This window comes from Capra hircus, chromosome 5 (assembly GCF_001704415.2).
Source record: "Capra hircus breed San Clemente chromosome 5, ASM170441v1, whole genome shotgun sequence".
Classification (NCBI taxonomy): Eukaryota; Metazoa; Chordata; class Mammalia; order Artiodactyla; family Bovidae; genus Capra; species Capra hircus.
Window position 1 is genome coordinate 37,570,130 of NC_030812.1, and position 20,772 is coordinate 37,590,901.

The 20,772-nt window shown below is 41.9% G+C and overlaps 1 protein-coding gene and 1 pseudogene across 2 annotated transcripts in view; both read left to right on the forward strand.

The window, feature by feature from the left end:
- Nucleotides 1,405-1,943, forward strand: LOC102183665 (annotated as a pseudogene).
- The window catches only part of PRICKLE1 (prickle planar cell polarity protein 1), a 113,779-nt gene continuing 97,999 nt past the window's right edge, over nucleotides 4,993-20,772 (forward strand). For both annotated transcript variants that reach the window (XM_018047905.1, XM_018047906.1), the window contains exons 1-2: nucleotides 4,993-5,098; nucleotides 9,805-9,927. The gene's annotated coding sequence lies outside the window, so the exon portion shown is untranslated. The remainder of the gene's footprint in view (nucleotides 5,099-9,804; nucleotides 9,928-20,772) is intronic.

Genomic DNA, 20,772 nt, shown 5'->3' on the forward strand with positions numbered 1-20,772 from the left:
TGTATCCGGAAACTGCTGGGAAGCCTATGTAGGATTCCTCAGCAGGCAAACATGCCTTACGGCTAAGTCCATGCAGGTCATTACAGGGTCAGGATGATTCATTCTGGAAACACTAAGTAGGGCTGAGTCTGCAGGTCAGGAAAGAGTCCCAAATGTGAGCAAATGAGATACAAGGATCAGGGACCAAGCAAAGCCTAGGAACCCAGCAGACGTGGGAATCAAACAGAGCCTGCCAACATCATCAGGTTCTCGCTTTTTAAAATACCAAGCTTGTGGCCTAAACCATCGGGAATTATTCATCTTCATGTAGAAATATTCTTCAATGAGCCAAGGCCTTCATAACATGACTTGGTTGGGAATTGTATGTTAGCTGGGGCTGCCATAACAAAGTACACAAATTGGATGCCTTAAGCAAGAGAAATGTGTTGTCTCACAGTCCTAGAGGCTAGAAGGCTGAGATCAAGGTGTCAGCAAGATTGGTTCCTTCTAAGTGTTGCAGGAAGGGACACCCCTTCCAGGGCCCGAAAGGGAGCTCTTGTCTAACACTCAGAAATGAATTGTCTGAGGAGACACACATGCTGACAAAGCAAGAGGCTTTACTGGGAACCGGCGCCCTGGCAGAGAGTATAAAGGTCAGGGAACCCAGGAGAACTGCTCTGCCACGCGGTCTCAGGTTTTATGGTGATGGGATTAGTTTCTGGCTTTTCTCCGGCCAATCACTCTACTCAGGGTCCTTCCTGGTGGTGCATGCATCGCTCAGCCAAGATGGATGCCAGCAGAAGGATTCTGGGAGGTGGTTGGACGCGTGGTGTCTCCATTTGACCTTTCCTGAACTCTTCGGGTTGGTGATGGCTTATTAGTTCTGTGCTCCTTAGTAGGACTCCCTGTTGTAAAATAACTTAGCGCAAATGGTTACTATGGTGCCTGCCCAGGGTGGGTGGCTTCAGTCAGTGTGCGTCTCCTAACATAAGGACCATGAGGAAGAATCTATGCCCAAGTCTCCTGCTGAGATTCTGGTGGTTCCTTGGCTTATCTATGAGACACATCACCTTGACCTCTGCCTTCTTCACGTGGCTTATTCTGCCTATGTGCATGTGCGTTTGCTCTTTCTAGAAGAACACCAGTCAAACTGGACTAGGGCTCACCCAACAACCCCATTTTAACCTGATTATCTCTGTAAAGATTCTATTCCCAAATAAATTGCATTCTGAGATACTGGAATTGAAGACCCCAACTGATGAATGTTTGAAGGACACACTTCAGTGCATAAAGATATCATTTACAAAAATATGCATTTGTTATCAAAGCTTTAAAAGAAAAATAGACATTCCCTAAATGAATTGATTTATTTATAAAAGATTTGGAGATTCTTTTCATTGGGGTTGAGACCTGGGCACCTCCAAGATGCCGGCTTACCACTCTTCCCTCATAGACCCCGACACCAAACTCATTGGAAATGTGGCACTGTTGCCTATCAGAAGTCAGTTCAAAGGACCTGCCCCTAGAGAGACAAAAGATACAGATATTGTAGATGAAGCTATCTATTACTTTAAGGCCAATGTCTTCTTCAAAAAACTATGAAATTAACAATGAAGCCTATAGGACCTTGATATATATAACTCTCTACATTTCTGAGTGTCGAAAAAACCCCCAAAGTGCAACTCTAAAAGCCAAGGTGAGAAAGAAATGTATACACTGAGAATCACTAATTTTCCCATTCCCAGAGAGCCTTTGGGTTTCCACTTAATGCCATTTATGCCAAACCTGCAGACAAATAGGAAGATGAAGTGATGAGGGCCTGCTTACAACAGCTGAGGCAAGAGGCTGGACTGAGACTTTATGAGAAAGTTTTTGACCCTCAGAAGGATAAACCCAACAAGTGGTGGACTTGCTTTGTGAAGAGGCAATTCATGAACAAGAGTCTTTCAGGACTTGTACAGTAAAGACAGCCTTGGACAGACACTGTCTCCACAGCTGCGGGCAGCATTTACAGCAAGATGTGCACAGTTCTTTGCCTTTATTTCATAAAGTTTTATACAGAGGCGGGAAAAGAGTGTGTCTTTACTTGAAGAGCTCTTTATCAAGAATTTGGGATGGGTTGGGTGGGGAAGAATGAGTTGTTGACTGGTGATTTGAAATGTCTTCAGTATTAAGCTGGTGCTTAATAAATAATAATAAAGAAATTACTAAAAAAAAAAAAAAGACTTTGTACCACGTTGGTTTGCGTAGACAAAGAAAATAACACCATTAGGATAAAAGACCCAGAAGAAACTGAATAGTCCACAATAAAGAATACTTTTTCAGATTAAGTCCAAAATAGTTCTTTCCTAACTTATAGGACTTTGCTTGGAGGCTGGTGTAGAGAAGGGTGGTGTGAGACAATGCCTTATATACCAGCACTGTATAAACTTTCTACCTGCTGAGTCGTTTCTGCATGCCTAGCATTCAATCCTCCCAGCAGCTCTCTGGGGATGGATATTATTATCCTCATTTACAAATGAAGAACCTAAGCACCACTTTAATCCTAACTACATTATCCTAGGCTGCATTTGGGAAGCAGCTGGGCTGAGATTTGAACTCAAATTTCTCTAAAAACAAATTATCACATGTACCATCCAAAGTAATTTTGGGAGTCCTGGTTGAAGATCAAGTGTTCCCCTTTGCAATAGGTCCAAAAGATGCTGTTCAGTGCATTGTCTAAACAGACAGCAATCCCCTTAACTGGCAACTGTGAACACCCTACAGTGCCCAACATGTTTGCTACCAAACAATAGGTGCTCAACAAATGAAACTTTTGTGAGGTCACCACAGAGCTCTAAGTCCTCTGATATCAGATTGATTTATCGATTTATTTCTCATCATAAGAAAGTAGCATTGTCTCCAGTTAATAGGGAGATCCAACTGCACCTTCCATAAATATACTTCTCTTGAGCTGCTCCATACCCAGTTCTGCTGGCCACAAGCACCCACTGGTCCATCAGAGAGGATTTTCTCAGGAAGATGCAGTTGCAGGTCAGTGATGCTTTCCTCCACCCCATCCTCCACTGATTCTATTCCACGGTGTCATTCAATTTGTTGGAAAACTACTTTGACTTGAAGGTGTCCATTGAAACAATAGACAGGCACCCACAGATGGAGAGTGGACTCTTTGCCCTTATAAGTACTGATTTTCACAACCTCTATGGGTGGAATAAATCATTTTGTCAGCCTTCTGGACAGTTCTGGAGTTTAGGTAGAAGCTAAAAGGCTACAGCTTAATAGAAGCATTTGTAACCCTGTTAAGATAAACACACACAATTCCAAAAAAAATGCTGAGAAGCAAGACAGCCTAGGTTGTTTTCCCCCAGATTCCCATCAGGTACAAACACCGGGAACAAGTGGAGTTATTCAAAAGCAACAGTCTTGTTTCCTGAAAGATCTGTGCTCAGAGGTTTAGAAACTCAGGGGTGAATCTAGAGGTGAGAAAGTTTTCACAGCGCAGGGAGATCTAAATCAGATTTGGAATTGCAGAGCACAGGGCTGTGGCCAAACTTTCCTTAAATTTGTACCATTTCCCCTTCATTTTGTCTTAAATGTTATTGATTTTATATCCTTTTTTCATCAACTCAGAATTTGTTCAGTATTCCCTTATTTTACTCCCAGTTAAAATAGAAGAGATTTGGTGCTCCGAAAATTTCTAGAATTAGCTGTTTTGATTTTTCTTAAAGAAATTTAAAAATCCATCGATTAACACACCGCCCTCTCTCACGCATGCACACATCCTCTTCTTTCAGGAAGATGTTACAGTGTCCCAGAGGGTTGTAGAAGGGATTGAGAGGTCAAGGAATCCCTAGATTTGCAGAGACACCTGTCAAGTTGGGCTCAACACCTGCTGTCCGATCCACCCTCTGCAACCCCCGTGGAATGAAACTCCACTGATCTGGAACTGGAACGAGTGAGAGGGGTTAAGGTTCTAAGGCGACACAGATGTCAGGGCAGAACTTTCCAACAAGCTGAGCTCCACTTCATCTGAGAAAATGCGCCTGAGAGCCCAGCCCTGGAGGCTGGGCAGACTGAAAACATGGAGTAGCTTGGCCAGGAAAATGATCATCGTGATGAAAGTAGTATTTTGAATACGACTCTAAGTGCGACACGCTAACTTGGCTCAGGCCGGGACATTGCGACGAGCTGAGGTTTTCACATGCGCTCCTCAGACTCTCGAGTTTTTATTGAGATGACCAGGGTGGGAGGGGAGGGGAGGCTGAATCTGTGGCTTCTTGCTCGGAGGTGGAGACAGCCCAGCCTGTGGGATTACACGAGATAGGATCGAGTACAATCCGGTCCCCAGTGAGGCGAGGCGCGCCGGAAGGAATCGAAGTAAGAGTTTAATTAAGTATCCCGCCCCGACCAAGCCAAAGGAAAAGAACCCCAAATAGGCAACCCCGAAACCGTTTGATCAGAGGAAATTGGGTTTGTCTTTTTTGCTCCTTCACCCTTCCTGTCTTTCCATCCATCAGAATGCTTGGTTTAAAAAAAAAAAAAGCGTATAATTGGGGGCGGGGCAGGGAAGACCCGACTGCACTTGAGAACCCCGGCTGCGCCCAGGCGAACTTCATCCCGCAGATTGCCCGTACTCAGCTCAGCCCTCCCGCGGCGCCGAGCCGGTCCAACCAGCCCGGCCTCCGCGCGCCCTCGGCCGCCGGAATCCGGCGCCGACCCGCCAGCCTTTCGCAGCGGAGCCGGGGGCGCGTGGGCGCGCGCGGCCCGGATCCCGCGGCGGTTTCCGCGTTCCGCGTTTTCGCTCGCGCCGGGCGGGCGGCCGAGGGCGGGGTGCGCGGCGGCGCGGAGAGGGCTGGGGAGCCGGGCGCACTCCGCCTGCAGCCCCGCGAGCGCCGCCTCCCGCGGCCGCCGCGCCAGACAGCGCGCTCCGGAGCGTGCCCGCCTCGCGCCGCCAGCGCTGACCTCCGCGAGGGGCGCCGCGGCCGCAACGGCCACGTCCCGGGTGCCGGATGGTTTCTGTGCTGCCCGCCTTCGCCCGTCGCTGACACCGCGGAGCGCGGGTCCGCAGAGCCGACGCAGAGTAGACGACCGTCCAGCCGAGTCCCGCTCCCTCTCTGAGGTGAGTGGGCTCTGCAGAGGGGCTGCGGGTGCGGCGGTGGGCGGCTAGCGCCGCGGGGTAAGGGCCGAAAAGGTCCGCGTCACTGCGGGGCATCTGACACTCGGAGTGGTTCGGTGTCGCAGAAGATGCGGGAGATGGGCATAACCGGTTTGTTGGGCTGTGTAGACAGTGAAAGCAGATACTGGGGCTGCGGCACCAGAGGGCTTCAGATAGCCTACCCGCACCGCTCCTGTTGGCTGCAGCACAACCAACTCTTCCTTTGATTCTTCCCTGCGTGGAAACCGTTCAGGGGCCCCAGAGTTGGGGCGCTGCGGGGCGCAGGGAGGCCAGGGCGCATTGGTCAGTGTCCGCCGCTTAGAATCGCCTGTCACCTACCGGCGTCCAGAGGCAGGCTGCCGACTCTCCCCTAACGCTCCGGGGAAAGGGTCGATTGCTTTTTTCCTGGCGTGCATCAGCCCCCTACCTCCCGCCCCAGCAGAGCTGTTTTCTGCGTGTAACACGAATATGGGAAAGAATGGGAGCGTCGACTTCCTTTTAGGCAGAAAAAGTTAAAGAAACTGGGCATGTTAATAATTAGCAGGACCCGGACTCAGGATGCAGCAGAAAGCTGTTAAATTTTCATTGCCCTCTAAGAAAAACAAACGGCATCGCCAGTGACTATTGGCAGTGCCGTGTTATTTTGGAGACTTTGGGGAAATTGTCCACAGATTGTCTTCAGGAGGCTGAAGAAGGAGGTGGGGGTGGGGGAAGGACGGCTGGCACCGCTCTGCGTTCCAGCTTGCCTAAGGAGGGTTCAGAATCACAAGCCAAACACGTTTGGTTGCTGATTTCTTGAAGAGTATGGGAGGCAGAGCCACTGCGGCCCTGAGCAAGGTGAAGAACACAGCATGGAAACTGCCTAAAGGAAAAGAACATGTAAGGATCTTGCCTCTCCCAAGGAATTCAGCTGCATTTGTGCTATAAAAAGCATGCATATATATGTGGCTTTTAGGATGGGTTTTATGGAGAAGAGGTTGTATGTGATGAAATTGTGTGTACCTGCGGTAGTTTGTCTAGCTCCCAATTTTAACCAGTACTTCAGAAGGGTGTTTGCTGCTGATGTTACATAATCAATGTGGTTCACTGTCAGATATTTTTTAATGTGTTTTTGGAGTAAAAGGAACTTCCATCTGTTACTTCAGACAAACCCAAGGTGTAGACTGGTGAGGGTTGCTGAATATTTGCCCTGGTCTGGCTCCAGATGTGTGAGCTCAGCTGTTGCCTGTCACTTAGGTGACAACTGGCCTTTTCCCACTAAGCCTTTGCTGTCTCCATTATCCTCAGTGAAGTGTTCAGTCGCCTTCTATTATCAGAGTTGACTCTAGCCGCTTGGGAGGCGGTAGCCTTGTTTGACCATTCCCAACAATATGTCTGTTTTCAGACTTTGGGAAGGGGGAAAAAAAATCCCATGACAGCAAGATAGATACATTCTGAATTGAGCACCAACTTAATCCAAAGATCCTGCTTTAATCAAGACAGCTCTGGAAGGATGACGCAATATTTGTCAAGCCTTTTTCTCTGGAACAATATTTACTCCCACCAGGGGATTTTAAACTTAAACAGCAGCCATTTATCTTGCTGTCTGGTGGGGCCCGGTTCAGTTTGCCTCCATGTGGTCCCAGCCTAGGTGGCTGGGCCGGGCCTGGGACAGGAGTCTGTCATTGTAGCCCAGCTGGAACCTGAAGAAAGCAAAATACAGCACCTGCTGGTACCAGGGAGTTCCTAAATGCCATCAACTGGCAAGTCAGGAAATACAGAGGAGATGTTTTAAAGCCCTTCCAGAAATGTTTATACAAAGGATTTAAAGGTTAACAATGCATGTGCTCTACATATTAAAACTAAAAGGTGCTAGAAATAAATGGACATTACCCACAGTTGAAAGTTGGCACACTGCTGATGAACTTGAAAATCTCTGTTTTAATAAACCATGGCTAACGACAGTGACTTCTCATGGCTAAGCCTAGGAAGGAAGGAAAGGGAGGGACTTCTGAAGAACCAAAGGACTGGATGGAACATAGGGGGAGCCATATTGATATAAACAAATGGGTTTTGTAAGTTAATTTTTCCATTCTTAATTTGCTACTAATTTGTGATTTATCACTGAATGACCCTGTTGGTTCACAAGTTTTTAAGGAAAAGTGATGTATTTTACTCATGTGGCAGATTCAATCAGTTCTGCCAGTAATACCACTGAACCTTTAAAAGTTTATCATGTTTTTAAAATCAGGGTCTATGGAACCACCATTTGTCTTTCTAATTAAGGAGGTTGTAATGAGTCAGCTTGGGTCACCCAAGTAAAAGTTAATATCAGCTGAATGAAGAAAAGACCCTTATAAGAGTTAATAGCTAAACTATAAAGTTTAGAGTCAGATACAGGTAAAAGTCTGGTTACTCCTAATAACCTCTCCTACGATTACTCTGAAAAGACACAAAAGAAAAGAGGTAACAACTTAAAAATTCTTGAGTCGGAATTTTAAAAAGCTGAAATCTAAGTTTTAAAAAGTGACATTGTGAGATAATTTCTATAGAAGCTTTTATAATTACTTGAAAATCAAACAAAAGAGAGTTGAGTATTATGACTGACTCTTCATAATACTCATGAAATGGAACAGGAATTTTTTAAATGATTCTCCAGTAATTAAGTGTACCTGTTGTAATGGTATATACGTAGTACTTGAGAATGCCCATATTACAGGAAACAATTTTCAGAAAAGATTATTCTGGTTACTGCAGTTAATTTTCTGGTTAAAGTAGTTTATAAAGAGTAAATTTTTCCTTTTAAAGAAGGAAAGTAATTTTAAAAGGCAAAGTGATCCTCATCTGTGCATAAAAATGTTAAAGATGCCAATGGGCTAGGGTAGACGCCTTCCACTTGGGAGAAAAATAGCTCTTTTTTTCCCTCCAGGTTACATAAAATAGTACTAATTGTTTAACTCATTCAAGTGAGAATATTCAGTTTGCTTAAATGCAGGCCTAATTATTTCACAATAAAGAGAGTTAGGAAAGAGAATGAGTTGTGTTTCTAGGTTGGTTGGTTGGTTGGTATTTTGAGGGTTCACTCCTGCTTTGCTGTCTGGTCTCAGAACAAAGCAGTAGTGTGTTGTGCCCTGGTATCTTTAGAAGGTCTCTGTGAGCACGTGAGCTGGGAGAGGAAAGGACAATAGTCCGGGTGCCAAGTCCTGCTTCGATGTTGTTCCTCGAAACCTCAGGTGGCACATGGAGCCAGAGCCAAGTGCCAGGACCCAGCTGGCCCCACTTCTGGATTCTTCCGTCTCTGGACACAAGCAAGCATAGCCCCCAGCGCTGCCAGGAACCAGTACCCAACCCTCTGGTCTACTGCTGTGCAGAACTGGAGTCGCAGAAGTTAACTGTGTGTGTGTTGGTGGAGGAACACTTATGAACAGTGGAAAAGGCCTGGCCCGAAATTGCACTGGGATCCGCCTCACTCCCCACTTCCCCCACTCCCCTCTCTCCTGAAGGCAAGATGGTGGGAAGAGGCAGGCTTCACAAGTTGGAGCACGCTGATGTCATGACACTCCTGGCACGGAGACACAGCAGAATAATCGGACCCTTTCCCATGTGCCAGAATGACATGGTTTTTCCAAGGACGACTCCTGAGCCAGTGGTCCACTGCTCTGACTGTTTCCAGTCCCCTGGGGGATCAAACCTCTCAAAGAGAACGTAAAATCCTACCTGTGTCTCTGTTTTGTATGCTTGTTTAGACTAAACTCTAAAATGCGTTTTGGTTAGTTTTGAAGAGACCTCTGTAGAACAAGAGTGATTGCCCAGCCTGAACTGATTAGACCTTTCCAGATTCATTTCCCTATGAAGAGAGATTTTAAATGTAAAATTAAAAAAAAAAAGTCAGCAGAGCAGAAGCCAGTGTAAACATTCTAAAACTTAGAGCTGTGAACTAACAAAGCAGCTGTCAGTTACCTGGACTTAACGTTTTGCCTCCTGTCGGTAACTTGGTCCTAAGCGACCCTAAAAGACAACTGACCGATTAGACTGCAGTTGTATTTTTCTCACTGGTAAGTTTGGAGTCAACTCTTGGGAGAGAAGCCTTTTATTTCTAGTGGATTACACTTCAGGGGGAAAAAAAAATGAAGGCTGTGTTATTTCAGTTGTTCAAGTACTGAAGTCATGTACTCCTTTCTGAGAGTTTTGTCCTGACCACTGATTTATAGCACCTACCAGTTTTTGCTTTGTGTACACTTCCCTGTGTTTCCTTCTTGTCTCATTGGGGATCTGGAAAGAAAGAGACATCGATAATACAGTGAAAATATTGTAGTCAGACGCTGCCAGCAAGGAGACCCCTGGGTGCAGCATGCTCTCCCTGAGCTGCCCTGCTTTTATCTGCAACGCAGATCCCACGGCTTGCAATTATGGTCTTTGACTTTGGTAACAATTCTGTTTGAAATGTTTCCAATTACACACAATATTGGCGGCATGCAGCAGCTGCATGCCAAAAAGCATTTCCAAGTATGTTCCAAGAATCAGCCTGTGATTGCTTTTAATTTAAATAAAGGCTATTTGGTTTCCTGTGAAGTTTTTTTTATAACCACCTTCTCCCCACCAACCCCATTTTTGTCACCTTTAAAAAAAAAAAAGTCTGGTATAAAGTAGCCACCACTTAATGTGACACAATATTGGCCCTGGTTTTCTAGGATGGCTCTTGGTTTTGCGCAAGCATGAGGACTGTTCAATAAAGAAAAACTTAAAGAAACATTGTACAGCTGTTTGGATTTCCCCAAAGAAGAAAAGAAGGAAAGATTATCTGACCTTGTATTGTAAGTAGCCAATGTTTCAAATTTTTCTGCCTCCTCCTTTACAGATCTGTCATTGTAGTTATCTATTTAGGTCACTGAAGATTCCTTGGTCCAGTGTCTTCCCTTCAGATTCTTCTAGTTTTCTTTTTGTGAACCCATGAACATGTGTTAAAGACACATTAGAAGGGTAGAGAAAGGTCAATAAGAACACTCTTAAAACAGTGGGCTGGTGGGGGAAGGGGGCACAGGAAGAGAACCAGGGAAATAATTTCACCATTCTACAGCAACCAAACCTGCCACATTGCCCCCTCTATGGGCTTGAAATCTCTGAATACTGAAACCTTTTAAAACAGCAGTGGCTTAAATCTTTTAATAGCTACCAGATATACTTGCCTTATTAAATCTGAAAATAAGAAAATATACACTCTCAGGACTTGGAGTGAAGGGATTAGTTACAGGACTGGGAGGTTCTGTTTCTAGGATGGTTTGTTGGCCCATTTGAAACGTAACACCTAGAGCCAGAGGGTATCCAATAGCTGAGGTGCTAAGATGGTCCCAATTAGGGTGTTTTCACATAGGCCCTTTCAATCCTGGCAAAAGCATCTTATAGAATATAGTGATTCTTTGGGCTGAACAGTAGTTTACTTGCATAAGTGCCAACATCTCTTCTGACATTTTTGGAAATCTTCCATCATGTAATAAATAGTGCTGCATAATCCAAATTTGTAAATGCCATGTTTCATGTAGCCCTTTTAGAGACAGCTGAAATTAACCCAGGCTGCTAGGGATTGTTAGATCCTGGAGGTTAGGTTACTGCCTGCATCCAGAGTGCTACCACGAATGATGATGGAGGCCTTTGATCAAAGCTGGAAGAAGGTGCAAGGTTCGCCTTAGTGTAAGGAGCGCCCACCAACCAACACTTAGGCTTGTCCTTTCTCCTTGAAAACTCTATCAATTAAGCAAACCATCTCAGAGGAAATTTATTCAACTCAAGGTAAAATGAGGTTTATGGTGCTTTACCAGCTGAGCACCCCAGCCTGCCAAATACTCAGCCCACCCTGGCCCATGTGGTTTTGTAGGGACAAAACCTAATATAGTTACTATGGTTGAACTGGAAAGTCTGTTAAAACCTATTTATATATTGGCCAGTTCCTCTGCCCTCATTGCACTGCTGTATTCTGGATACAAACACATATACAACCAACCCTCTTTCAATCTAATAATAGTAAACTGATTTAGATCATGGTATAGTTTCACCAAAGGCATTTGTACTTCCTTTTTTCTGTCTTTTATCTCAATGATAAGTAAATAATATGATATTCTTCTGAAGAAACTCATAACTTGTTAACTGTAATTGATGTTTTCAGCTCTGTTATTTACATGCTTGAATAATCTAAATTCCGTCATTAGGAACTGGAAAAGACTTAGATGGTGTGGCATTTTGTTTTGCTTCAAAATATCTGCCAAACAATTTAAGGAACTGTTAGATTTTATGTCAAAAGACTCCTTAGTGTTCTAGTGTTGGAATACTTGTTATAATGTGTGTCAAAAGGAGACTGCATTTTAAATTCTTCTGTGACTATGTAATTAATAAGTATGTTCAGTGCTTGAGATATGCACATGTTACATAATTTTTAGAAAGAGATAAAGTTAGGTCTGAAGTGCATTAGGATATCACAGATGTTTCTTATAAGAAAATGCATATACTTCATCAGAATTTTGAACTCTTTTCTGGTGCTGATCTTTGTTCCTCACAAGGGTCATATGAATAATTTCACTGAGTTGCTTCAGTTCTTATTTACACAAGCCTTGAGAAGAGAGCTGAAGTGATAAATAACTTGCCCCCTCACCCAGTTCTGAAATGCCTTAGCCTTTTATGTTTTTGTGAGTATGAAGGGAGGGAATAAAATATACAGAGAAGATGTTTGTGTTTAACTAACTTAATCATATAAGTTCCCTTTGTGGGTCTTCTATAAGCTTAAACAGCTTGTCAGGCTAATAGCCAAAAACATGTCCTCAAGTACTGCCAAACGTGTTAAAAGCAGACCAGGCTTTCTTTATATTGAGGTACTGGAAACATATATTTTTTTAACCTTCTAAATTTTAGAAATAAACCAGAAAAGAAATTACTCTCTTCTTCTCCTTACCCACAAAAACCAAAAGTATTATTCATTGCAGTGCTGAAATGGAAACTGATGGGAATAATGATATTTGTGTGGGAGTGTTTTAAACTGGCTTGACTTGGCTCTTTAAACAGGGAGCAACCAGGTTACCATGGTACTTGATGGGTCTTTATTTTTTATATATTTATGTTGCCTGTACACATTGGCTTTTATACTTTGGTTCAGGAGCTTTTGGAGAAGAAAATGGCAACCTACTCCAGTACTCTTGCCTGGAGAATCCCATGGACGGAGGAGCCTGGTAGGCTACAGCCCACGGGGTCACAGAGTTAAATACGACTGAGCAACTTCACTTCACTTCAGGAGCTTTTGGTCAAGTACTTGTTCAATTCAGTCGCTCAGTTGTGGCCAACTCTTTGCGACCCCATGGACTACAGCACGCCAGGCTTCCCTGTCCATCACCAGTCCCCAGAGATTGCTCAAACTCATGTCAATCAAGTCAGTGATGCCATCCAGCCATCTCATCATCTGTCGTCCCCTTCTCCTCCTGCCTTCAATCTTTCCCAGCATCAGGGTCTTTTCCAGAGAGTCAGTTCTTCACATCAGGTGGCCAAAGTATTGGAGTTTCAGCTTCAGCATCAGTCCTTCCAATGAATATTCAGGACTGATTTCCTTTAGAATGGGCTGGTTGGATCTCAAGAGTCTCTCCAACACCTCAGTTCAAATGTACAGTACTTGGACATTTATCCTGATTTCTTCTTGAGTGGAGATTCAAGAACAGACAGTGGTGATGTGGTATAATAGTGCAGAAGTTTTTTTACCTTCATTTTTTAGTATCAGAAAATTTGGACTGTGGTACAATAGCTGTATGATTTCTAGTCAGCCCACTCAGCCTCTCTGGGCCTCAGTTTCCTCATATGTAGAGTAAGGGACTTAGTCCAGGTCAGTGCATGTTAACCGTAGATGTGAACCATAAACACCTGTGGAGCAAATGCACAGAGGTTTTTTAAGGGAGTGGGTTTGGGGTGGAGTTTTGCACATTTAACTTGAAAAAGCTCCTCAAGTAATTTGATGCCCAGCTGTGGTTGAGAACCACTAAATTAGATGATCTCTAAGATTTCCTTCCAGTTCTAAAATTTTATGTTCCTAATCCTACTGGACTGAACGGTTTTCCTTCCTTCCTTTCTCTTTTGTTCATTTGTTCGTTCATTCGTAACAGCTATGTTCATTCCTAATGTCACTGTCAAAATGTAGACATTTTAACCCAGTTCCAGGAAGATCTATGTTCTGCTCCTGTGAGTAGATGGTAATTGATGTAAGGGGGGAACCATATTAGTTCCCCAGTGCATACCCAGCGCCTAACACAGTGCCTGGCACATAGCAGACACTCGACAGCTACAGAGAGCCCCAAAAGTCAGGAAACTTAGAAAATGTGATATTAGTGATTTTAAAATAATATGGTCATTATTCTGTAGTGTACACAGTAGTATAAATATAATGTATACGTTAAACTTATATAATGTTAAAAGCCAGTGTTACCTCAATAAAAGATAAATTTAAATGAAACAATATGCCCAATATTATGCCCAAATAATATGGGCATATAATATGCCAAGTCAAATAATATGCCCAATCTGTTTTTATCAACCTCCAAATACCTTTCAGGTAAAGTGTCTCCAAATTTAAAGCAATGGATATAATTGTTCCTCTGAAAAATAGCATAATAAATACATTATTTCCCTTATGTTTCCAGACTTTGGGGATACTCTGTAGCGTACTGATTATATTTTTCCCAGATTAGCAGTTGGTCTCACTGCTTTAAATGTGGAGGTGCTTCACCTTGAAAAGGTATCTGGAAGCTGACAAAAAAAGATACCAAGCATACTACTTGAGAGTGTGATTAATGCATTATGTAAAACAGTTTATCCTGTGAAAACCATGGTTTGCCTGTTTTCTGATCTCTTGGACTCCTCCCTGAATGAATGATTTTCCAGTTTTCTGCCTTCACCTGTGTGTGTCAGTTTAAGTATAACACAATCAAATCACTATAAACTTTTCACAGTTTATATGACAAATTTAAAACCTTATTATAATTTGAAGTCTTATTTTAAAATATTTTAGATTACAGAGGTGAAAATTTTTAAATAGATTGCTAATTACTGTTATTTTATAGCCAGCAATTATGTTGTATCCTTTTACAGACATGATTCCACATCATTTATTTCTTAATCTATAAACTGCTTTAAAACTGTCCATATCCACAGCGTGTGTATACATATATACGTATATGTACACACATGTATATATTGTTTTAGATCAGATAAATCAGAAATCTCAATAAAATATGAGACTCACATTCAGTTTTTCTCATAATGACTGTGATGCATCTGAAAGTTTTGCTATCAAGCAGGGGAAAATTCTTGGTTGCATAGTTTTGTGGAAATGGATTAAATGAGTTGGTTGCCCATTTTGTTTCTTTGCTCTTTTCTTCAGTCTATAAAAAAAATGGGTTATTTCCTATCATTATGCATTATTACCATTACTGTAGAACATAGATTGAAAAGAACTTAAACCAATCAGTTGGGGCTTCACGGGAGGCACCAGTAGTAAAGACCCTGCCTGCCAATGCAGGAGACATAAGAGACACAGGTTCGATTCCTGGGTCGGGAAGATTCCCTGGAGCGGGCATGGCAACTCACTCTCGTATTCTTGCCTGGACAATCCAATGGACAGAGGAGCTTGGTGGGCTACAGTCCATCCATAGGGTCACAAAGCGTCAAACAGGACTGAAGTGACTTAGCGCACACGCAAGCAAGTCTATCGGTATAATTGCTGATCACATTTACTTAGTAGGAACAAAAGGAGACATTTGATCCTTACCTTGTTTATTGATTTTGTTGTTGCTGCTGTATGTCACCGTTCTTAAGGGGAGGGAGGGTATTGTTTTGTTATTAATTAAAAGAACTTTAAAAATTGACCTTTCTAAAACCTGGAGAACTGTCCAGTTTCCTTTGAATTTTCTCACTGTGAAAGCATGGCCAGTAACAAAATCAGCTAGTGTCAACTCTTTTTCCCTACTGTACGCCCATTGACAAATCAACTAATCAGGGCCTCAGAGTAGACATTGACACCTGCATTATCTGCTTGGGTTGTTTGTACAACTTAAGTGGAAAATTCTCTTAGTATGTGAAGAGATACTACCGTTAAGGTATTTGAGTTAGGTAAAAGATTAAGTAGTCACTAAACAGGGTTTCAGGATCATTGCAGATAAATTGAGGGCTGGTTCAAAGTGTTGTATAAGCCTTATTATTTGTAGGTTTCACTTTCCAGAAGTTTCACAGCTTATCTCCTTGTTTGTTCTGGACTTCAAGCTAGTATAAAAGTACATGTGTAGGGTTTTTCCAGGTGGCATCATGGGTCATTCCATCATTTCAGGTCTCAACTTAAAAAGTCATCTGATACTGGGAAGGCCTTTCCTGTTCACCCTACATGAAATAGCAGAGCCCCCGCCACCCCCAGCCACTCTGGAAACCCCTGAACCTGCTTCACTTTTCTCCATAGCCCTTGTCACTTCTGGCCAGATATTTCCTTATTATAGCTGTTCCAAAAAGAAATCTCCGTGCTGTCTGGCCTGTGGCTTTACCTGCAATCTTAAGAGTACAGCCTGGCATATAGTCGGTACTTAATAAAATACCTGCAGAATGAATGACTGAAAATATTTAAGGAGCTTCAGATTCGAGCATCCCCTCCCCAGTCTAATAATATGTATACTAATATATATAAGCAAGTTAGAGAGTTTACTCTTATTCTCCTTCTTAATATAGGACCATAAAGTTAGCAAATGGTCACCCTTGTTTTAAAGGGTAGGCATTTGGGGACCATTTTAATGTGAAATATAAAGGAAAAACAGAAACCAAGATTTCTTGGTTAATTAATTTCTGTTAATGTGATAGATAAAGGAAAAACAGAAACCAAGATAAAGGAAAAAACAGAAAATAAGTTGAAAATTTCCAGAACTGAGTCTTTTGTGGGGGGTGGTTATTTTATTTATTTTTTTGGCAGGGGGCAGTTGGCAACTACAGTGGAGTTTCTGAGCTGTTTCCTCCCTTATCTGAATAAAGGCAGAGAAGTGTGATGGAGTATGAGGAAAGAGACTGATCAAATACCCCTTCTCTCTTCTCTCCATCACAAAGTGATCAATGATATGTAAGCACATAGCAAACCAATACCATATTACTAGAAACAAGAGGAAATATTGGTAACAAGGAAGCTGTATGACATCCCCCTTCATAATGCTTCTCTGTAACCTTAAAACAAAAGTAGAGGCAGTATCTGCAGACAGACTTGTGCTATTGCCTCCTATGTTAAAATAAGGGTGATGGACCATCTTTCACTCAAGAAATCCTGACTTAAATTCCAGAGGTGAAAAGCTAATCCTCTAAGTGATTTCAGCCAGCTTAGTAGGAAACATAGCTGCTCGAAATTATTATTTTAATGTCTCAGGTTCCAGGGCTAAATTGGCAGTGAGTCAGCTTTCCTATTAAGGCACTGTGCCAACTTATTTGTCCAGAAATTATCCTGTTTTAACTTGGGGGTTCTTTACTGCTAATAAGGCTAATACCTCTGAAGTACACAAAGCACTTTCAGATTCATCTCATTTACTTTCATTGCATCTTTGCATAGAGGTCTAACCAAGGTTATCCTCAATTTATTGATGAAGAAGCTGCCTTTTAGTTCAAGATGCACCTTTCTAGGGAGTTTGGTTTGGATTTTTAGAAAGAAACAAACAAAAGAAAGAGGAAAAATGAGCAAGCAGTTATAATCCGTCTAAAATTGTTTGACAATGTTTTATTGTTTTGTAAATCTTTCTGTGTATATATTGTTCTACATTAAATGCTTTGAGATAACTATAGCCTCTACTACTGCTAACTTGCATGTAATCTTGGACAGGTCACTTAATTTTCTCGACTTCTTACCTACGCTATGCCTCAGTTTCCTGAATGATAAAGTGAGAGGCCTGATGATTTTTTAGGCTCAAAATTTTCTTGATTCTAAAACACTGGGTTTGGAGGCTGTAACTTTAGGGGAGTGGTTCATAGATAAGGGCTGAGGGGCTTCCCTGGTGATCCAGTGGTTAAGAATCCACTTTGCAGTGCCGGGGACATGGGTTTGGTCCCTGGTCGGGGAACTAGCATCCCATGTGCCTCTGAGCAAGTAAACGCATGCACCGCAGCTAGAGAGCCGGTGTCCTGCAACTGCTGAAGCCCAGGTGCCACAACTAGAGGGAGTCTGTGCAGAAGATCCCGTGCGATGCAGTGAAGAGCCCACATGCCAAAACTAAGACCCGCTGCAGCCAGATAAATGAATAGGAGCTGATAGTACTATTATTAATTGTCAACATTACCTAAATCCCTGATTAGAAGTATTTAGCAGTCTACTCAAAATTATTCATGTTAACCAGGTGCATCTTTTAAAGATGGTCTTTTTATTCATATTACAGTGCAGCCATTTCAAAATTCAACAGTAGCTGTATTTTAAAGACCTAAGAGAATGTCCGGTTTGGTTTCCCCTTACCAAAAGTCTGGTTTAATAGGTTACACTGTAATTTAATATGAGGAGCTTAAAATGCCTTAATATTCAGAGCAAATTATTAATCTGATGTAGTTACAGCAATGGCATACTTATATGCACACTGAAAGTTACAAATGTGAGCACTGTGTTTATAAATGGGAAATGTGGAAACTGTATAAAGGAGAACTCAAAGTAGTATGTTCACTTACTTATGTAATCACATAGTGATTATATTTTGTTAAAATGTTCATTGACCAAATTGGAATTAATTGGGGGAAGTTTGAAGAGGGTTTGCTGGAAAATAAGACTAGCCCAGGATCCATTTTAGTTGCATTCCTAATATTTTTTAAACCATAATAAAATTCTTATCTCCCGACTCTCCCAGTAAAAGCTGGTGTAAATATGCAATCAGTGGTGAAACTCTTTCTGTATTAATCTTAATATACATTGGCCGGTGTCACCATACGTACTGCCCTGGCTAGTCCATTTTTTCTAGCACTGTGATTAATTAAATCACTGATTTTTAAGCAAATTCTCAGGCTCTTGGATCTTACTCACATTCTAATTAGGCTGAGGTTACAGACAGCCCACCGGGAGGCGGGGTACCACTTATATCTCTGAAGATGGAGTTTGTGAGTTGTTGGGATGAACACAGCAATGAGCCATGGCTCAGATCCCAGCAGATTCACAAGTGACTGTTAAGTGCTGTTCCAATAAGAAGGCCTATAGAAATGTGACATTAATAATCACCAGTTTGAATCTGGGTCACTTCAGCCATGACTCAAAGATCAAACGCTATCAGCTGGTAATGAGTGTGTGAAAGTGCTGCAGGAAAGTGTTCCGTCTCTTAATGACACCTTTGTAGGCCTTCTCAGGAGACAGCTAAAGGGAGGGATGGAAATAAAGTCGCATCTGCTCCTTGGTCTGGAGGCCAGCCCTCCAGGTTACGATTGGCACCCTTTTGCAAAGATGTTTTCTGAACAGTTCACAGTAGTTTGTTGTTCCAGCTTCTTAAATGGATATGTAGAACCTTTCATCTTCTGCCTCTTTTCCTGGCCATTTATTCACTTCAAAGTGATGTAGCTGTTTTGAATATTCTCCACTGCCTTTTCGCTCCTCTGAAGAGTAAGAAGCAATTTCACTTACGAATTCACGTTAACCGTTTAATGTGAAAGTTTCCATTTTGTTTCAGTTTAGGGGCATCATTTTCACTTAAGCATACCTTCATTGAGCCCTGTGCTTTGTCAGGCACTGTGTTAGGCTCTGGGACTACAGACATCAACTGAAGATAGTTCCTGTCTTTAAAAAGCTCACCATTTTGTAGAGAAGGAAGGCACTGGAGCACTTGTGAAATACTGTGGTGGAGGCACGGATACAGAAATGTGCCAGATATAGTGGTGACACAAAGCCAAAAGCAGGAGTCGTTTGTTCTGTATGACTTTTTAAGGAAGGCTCCAGGGACGAAGAGAGAGTTGAGTTGGGTCTTGATGACCGAACAATGACTTATTTTAGAGAGCAAATTATTTAGCAAATTATTATTGCTTATTTAGACAGCAGAATTTGTGCAAAAGCAGGAAACAAGACAAGCATGATGCTTAGTGAATTACAAATCTTTATATTTGGCTCTAAGATTAATTATGCAGTGGACTTATTGCCACCTTTTTAACACCTCAGTTTCAATCAGAAAATAAGAGATGAATTTTGACAACTTGAATGGTAACCCTGTCTTTCTTCTCTGTAATTGACTTTAAACTTCTGAATCAGAGCTCACTCTTCTCCTCCTTAAATGTTGCATTAGCCTGGCCAACCCACCAGGTATTTATTTACACTTGTGTCTTCATTGTTATGTTGGTACAATCTAAATTTATTTACTCTTCAGTTTCACTGCCAAGTTTCAATTTCAGCCTCAAATGTTTAGACAACATTATATAATAAGTGTTACACTTTTATGACATTTGCTTTAGTACTGTAAGAGCTTTCCATGAAAGCTAATGGTTGGGAAAAAAAGAAGCCTGAATGTCACCAAGTGGCCTCCAAATGTGTTTTATCGTGTTGGTATCTCTGTTTTGTTTTCATGAAAACTTTTTTTAAGTTTAAAAAACCTTACCAAGCAGAAAAAGCAGACAATAGACTTGTAGGAGATGAACTGTTTTCATTTCCTGATTGTTATTTCTTGATCTCCTGTTTCAAAAGCTATGATTCAGCTGAAAAAAAATCTGTAAAAGCAAGTCATGTTATGTTTGTTTTTCAAAGATAAGTCCACTCCTTAGGTTGGAAGGCCCTCTGTGTTTCAATATGTTGTTCTTAAGTGTGGTGAGATTAAGATGTGATTTAACATCTTTCAGAATTTCTTCCATCTAATTGTTCACTGAGCAATCAGTTTGTTTTCAGGCAGTCTGGCATGTAACAAATATTTTGTAGCATATGGGGCTGAACTTGCCCATTGTAAAAGGTTTTATAAGCTTTAATTTTCACAACAACCAGATACATTCTGCTTTATTGATGAGAAGTCCACAGACAGTGGAGTTCAGAACGTTGCCCAGATTCATTGAGCAAAGTGGTTGACAAACTTTTTGGATAGCTGAACACTGTTCTCAAACACAAGGTTATCCAGAACTCCAGCCTATCAAGTAGGAACTGCTCTTGTTGAGAGGAAAAAAGGGAGTTTATGATAGGGCTTCCAGATTTATCAAAATAAAAAAGCCACGCAGCATGCTTGGTGAATTTGAATTTCAGATAAACAATTGAGAATTTTTTTTTATGTTGCCTCACAGACTGAGAGAGAACAGACTGTGGTTTTGCCAAGAGGGAGGGGGTGGGTGAAGGAAGGACGAGAATTTGGGATTAGCAGAGGTAAACTGTTATATATAGGATGGATAACCAACAAGGTCCTACAAACTATATTCAGTATCCTGTGATAAACCATAATGGAAAAGAATATTTTAAAAAAAGAATATAAAAAAATAATTTTTAGTGTAAGTGCATCTCAAATATTGCATGTCCCTAAAAAAAAGAAATGATTGGTAGTTTGTCTGAAATTCAGTTTTAACCATGCATCCTGTATTTTACCTGACAACTCGAAGTTCCTGTTTCTAGCTCCACCCTTTCAATGCCCCTGTGTCCTCCTCAGCCAGGTGAGAGTCCTGGCTCCTTGCACACAGTTTAGGAAGAAATA